Source organism: Rhinopithecus bieti, unplaced genomic scaffold (genome assembly GCF_001698545.2).
Source record: "Rhinopithecus bieti isolate Rb0 unplaced genomic scaffold, ASM169854v2 scaffold_2827, whole genome shotgun sequence".
NCBI lineage: Eukaryota > Metazoa > Chordata > Mammalia > Primates > Cercopithecidae > Rhinopithecus > Rhinopithecus bieti.
The window spans coordinates 2,502,016-2,507,385 of NW_016804135.1; the positions used below are offsets into that span (position 1 = coordinate 2,502,016).

At 42.3% G+C, this 5,370-nt stretch overlaps 1 pseudogene; it reads right to left on the reverse strand.

The window, feature by feature from the left end:
* Positions 1-1,750: 1,750 nt before the first annotated feature.
* On the reverse strand, positions 1,751-2,522 carry LOC108524284 (RING finger protein 11 pseudogene; annotated as a pseudogene).
* Positions 2,523-5,370: the final 2,848 nt, after the last annotated feature.

A 5,370-nucleotide genomic window follows, 5' to 3' on the forward strand; every position in this document is an offset into this window, starting at 1 on the left:
TTCATTCATTTGGTCTTCAATCACTGATACTCTTTCTTCCAGTTGATTGAGTCGGTTACTGAAGCTTGTACATTTGTCATGTAGTTCTCGTGTCATGGTTTTCATCTCTATCAGTTCTTTTAAGGACTTCTCTACATTGGTTATTCTAGTTAGTCATTCGTCAAATCTTTTTTCAAGGTTTTTAGTTTCTTTGCGCTAGGTATATAGTTCCTCCTTTAGCTCTGAGAAGTTTGATCTACTGAAGCCTTCTTGTCTCAACTCGTCAAAGTCATTCTCTGTCCAGCTTTGTTCCATTGCTGGCAATGAGCTGTGTTCCTTTGGAGGGGGAGATGCGCTCTGATTTTTTGAATTTCCAGCTTTTCTGCCCTGCTCTTTCCCCATCTTTGTGGTTTTATCTGCCTTTGGTCTTTGATGATGGTGACGTACTGATGGGGTTTTGGTGTGGGTGTCCTTTCTGTTTATTAGTTTTCCTTCTAACAATCAGGACCCTCAGCTGCAGGTCTGTTGGAGTTTGCTTGAGGTCCACTCCAGACCCTGTTTGCCCGGGTATCAGCAGCGGAGGCTGCAGAAGATAGAATATTGCTGAACAGTGAGTGTTGCTTTCTGATTCTTGCTCTGGAAGCTTCGTCTCAGAGGTGTACCCAGGCTTGCGAGGTGTGAGGTGTCAGTATGCACCTAGTGGCGGATGTCTCCCAGTTAGGCTACTCGGGGTTCAGGGACCCACTTGAACAGGCAGTCTGTCCGTTCTCAGATCTCAACCTCTGTGCTGGGAGAACCACTGCTCTCTTCAAAGCTGTCAGACAGGGACATTTACCTCTGCTGAGGTTTCTGCTGCTTTTTGTTTAGCTATGCCCTGTCCCAGAGGTGGAGTCTACAGAGGCAGGAAGGCCTCCTTAAGCTGTGGTGGGCTCCACCCAATTCGAGCTTCCCTGCGGCTTTGTTTACCTACTTAAGCCTCAGCAATGGCGGGCACCCCTCCCCCAGCCTCGCTGCCGCCTGGTAGTTAGATCTGAGATTGCTGTGCTAGCAATGAGGCAGGCTCTGTGGGCGTAGGACCCTCCAGGCCAGGTGTGGGATATAATCTCCTGGTGTGCCATTTGCTAAGACCCTTAGTAAAGCACAGTATTAGGCTGGGAGTTACCCGATTTTCCAGGTGTTGTGTGTCTCAGTTTCCTTTGGCTAGGAAAAGGAATTCCCTTCCCCCTTGCGCTTCCCAGGTGAGGCAATGCCTCGCTCTGCTTCAGTTCTTGCTGATCAGGCTGCACCCGCAGACCAGCACCAACTGTCCGACACGCTCCAGTGAGATGAACCTGGTACCTCAGTTGAAAATACAGAAATCACCCATCTTCTGTGTCGCTCACGCTGGGAGCTGGAGGCTGGAGCTGTTCCTATTCAGCCATCTTGGGCGCGCCCAAATCACTACCGAAAGTTATTTCATTTAGGAAAAATAACTACTGTCTTCTTCTTATCTTCAGTACACACAATTTAAACAAATACAGCTGCTATAACACTTTACACAATTCCTATGTACTGGAACAATAACAAGGTCTAAATACAGTTACATTTTTAAACACTGGGTCAAGGCCTTACATAAAAATACCATCCTACTTTTCCCTGTAAATTTTGAAATATCATGTACTTTCCCCCCAACTTCTGCAGCCATCCAGGAATTTTTAGGAAACTTTTGTGCATGATCTTTGGACTCAGTGACAAAAGATCAAAATCCCCCAAAATGATGGCTCACTTGAAGTCAGATGAGAGACCCTGGCTCAGTAGTCTCCTAGGATGAAAGCAGTGCTGCATCAACTGGCTCCATGGAGAATGGGCACATGAAGGATCTCATCAACCAGTCCTAATACAGTCCAGGTGGTAGATGTACGTGCTCAGTAGAAATTGAATTGGGGCCGGGCGCAGTGACTCATGCCTGTAATCCCAGCCCTTTGGGAGGCCGAGATGGGTGGATCATGAAGTCAAGAGATGGAGACCATCCTCGCCAACGTACTGAAACCCGTCTCTACTGAAAATACAAAAATTAGCTGGCCTGGTGGCGCATCTCTGTAGTCCCAGCTACTCCAGAGGCTGAGGCAGGAGAATCACTTGAACCCGGGAGGTGGAGATTGCAGTGAGCTCAGATCACGCCATTGTACTCCAGCCTGGGTGACAAGAGGGAAACTCCGTCTCAAAAAAAAAAAAAAAAAAAGAAGAAACTGAATTGGGTCCCCATAAACAAAGTCCATTATACAGATCACACACTCCTGATCCATCTCTTCCAGGGCCATGAACTCCTTTAGGCAGTTGTTGTATAAGGCCTCTTCTTTGAGGTATCCTAATTTGTTAGGATAGGTGTTGCTAGGTATTGGACAGTAGACTAGAACTGGAACCTGTTTGTGATATGGCAGCAGCTCCTGATACAGCTTAGTCCCCTCGCCAAAGCTAGCCCAGTTGGACTGAGACTCCTGAAGCAGGGAGATGTCATCCGAGGTCGGGGATTTGAGGCAGTTCCCCATCTTCCGGGGCTGCGGGGTGTGATCTGTGCACTGACAGTCTTCTCTATTTTCTACCTTGAGATTAATAAATATGTGGGATACTTTATGTAAATATATTGTTGCTCATACTTTCATCCACTAGTTTTAGCATCTACTGATGATGATTCTTACTTGAAACAGTTATGGTGGTTTGTGAAATGGTGGTTTTCTTTCTTTTTAAATTTTATTTTGAATTAATTTACATTTATAAAAATTGTAAAAATAGTACACCCTTCACCCCAAATGTTAACATCTTACACAATCATAACATAATAATTGTACTGTGTGTAGAAAACAGGAAATTAACATTGATGAAATATTGTTATTGTGGAGACAGAGTTGCACTCTGTCACCCATGCTGGAGTGCAGTGGTGCAATCGTAGCTCATGTTAACCTCAAACTCCCAGGCTCAAACAGTCCTCCTGTGTCAGCCTTTCTAGTAGCTAGTACTACAGGTATACATCACCACATCTGGCTAATTAAAAAAAAATTTTTTTTTGGTGACAGGGTCTCACTGTCTTCCCCAGGCTGGTCTCAAGCTCCTGTCCTCAAGTGATCCTCCTGCCTCAGCCTCCCTTCTCAAGGAAACTCTTGTCCTCAAGTAATCCTCCTGCCTCAGCCCCAAATATGCACAATCATGGCTCACTGTAGCCTTGACTTTTTGGGCTCAGGTGATCCTCCTACCTCAGCCTCCCAAGTAGCCGAAACTATAGGCATGAACCACCATGCTCAGTTAATTTTTTGTAATTTTTTGGGAGAGACGGGTTTTTACCATGTTGTCTAGGTGGGTCTCAAACTCATGAGCTCAAGTGATCTACCCACCTTGTCCTCTTAAAATGCTGGGATTTACAGGCATGAGCCCAAGCCCGATACATATTATTAACTGATTTATAGACCTTATTTAAATTTTGCCAATTTCCCAACTAATGTCCCTCAAAGCAAAAGAAAAAAGTTCTAAATTTTGCCAAACACCTCACTGTTCTTACTTTGCTCCAGAATCCCTCATTGTGTTTAGTTGTCAGGTCTTTCTTATGTGATTAACAGAGATTAACAGATGGTCATCTTCATCCATGTGACCAAGAAGACCAAAAAGGTATAATTCCTCAGTCTTTCTTTTTATGACAAATGGTCATTAAAAGCGAGATTAGGAGCTCGAGACCAGCCTGGCCAACATAGTGAAATCCCGTTTCCATTAAAAATACAAAAATTAGTTGGATGTGGTGGCACGCACCCGTAGTCCCAGCTACTCGGGAGGCTGAGACAGGAGAATCGCTTCAATCTGGGAGGTGGAGGTTGCAGTGAGCCGAGATTGTGCCATTGCATTCCAGCCTGGGTGACAGAGCGAGACTCTGACTCAAAAAAAAAAAAGTAATTCTATACATGATAAATGGTGATTTCCACCCCCCACCCCTGAACACACACACACCACTTCTAACATATATACCACATTGATTAGTTGGGATTCCATTTTTGGGAGGAATTATCCCTTCTCCTTTATTTACTACTGTTGGTAGGGACTCATGTGCACCTTTAGTCCCAGCAACTCAGGAGACTGAGGCAGAAGGATCACTTGGGAGCCTGAGGATGTTGAGGCTGCAGTGAGTCATGATTGTGCCACTACACACCATCCTGTGCAGCAGAGTGATACCCTCTCTTTAAAAATAAATAAATAAATAAATACATTACTGTCATTGGTTCTTTTGATGCTACGTTATCCTAGATTTGACCAGTGAGAGCCTTTCAAGCAGGTTTGTATCGACTGAATATGTCTCCTGGTAAAAATGGGATTGGTTTACATTATTGGTAACATGTAATTAAAAACCACATGGAATATGGCATTCTCTGTCGGCTGAGAATCTTAAAGCTACTTAAAATATTTGAATCATTGTTATGGTCCTAGAAAGCAAAGATTACTGATCATATAATTGCCAATAGCTCATATCTAGATTATCCTATGTCTCATGCCCATCACTGAGAACATTATGTCATCACCAGCATCACTTTATTAGTGTTTAATTTGGGCACATATTCAGTATCTTCAGTTTTCAGTTTTGAGAAAAAAAACTTACATGATCAGCATTTAGTTATTAGTATTTTCTTGCTTGTTAAGTGCCTTTACTAATGCCAGTGCTTGCGAAACTAGGTTAACACTATATTTGGGTTGAAATTGATAGTTTACTCATATAACAGAAGTATCTCTCAAAAAGACTTCTATTTATTTTGGGAGGGAGATCTGAGAGTGGGGACAGAAAGAATGTCTTAGAAAATCAAAACTGTGTACCTAGTGTCTAGCATTATGTTTGTCACACTTAATGCTCAGTAAATATTTGTTGAATAAATGAATAATACCCAAGGAAGGGCCCACCTTCCCATTTCTTTTATTTTCAGTTCTTTTAGATGATTTTTTAACTTAGTCATTTTCATATGTGGGCCATTTTGCTTTTCACATTTTACTGCTTAAATATCTAAAATTATCAAAGCCTTTCCAAATTGTCTTCTGTGGAAAATATGGGGGTTGAAATTTTCAGAAAGGGGTAGAGATTTCATGTACAAAAATTAAATTGCTTTCTTTTTTGGACTTAGCTCACAGAGCTTTTAATATGTTAATTACATACCATGAATCTCTTAGAGATGGGAGAATACCCGACATTTTGAAAATTATTAATGATAAAACCCATTTTCTCAGTTTCTAAGAGATTATGGAAAATGCTTCTCTGATTTTTTAAAAACCTGCTTAACTCTCTTTAGGCTTATTTCTTTGTTATTATTTGATATTATTTTGTCACTTTTGGACTACTTGATATGCCCCAAATGAATTTTCTTTCTCACTGACCTGGACAGCCTT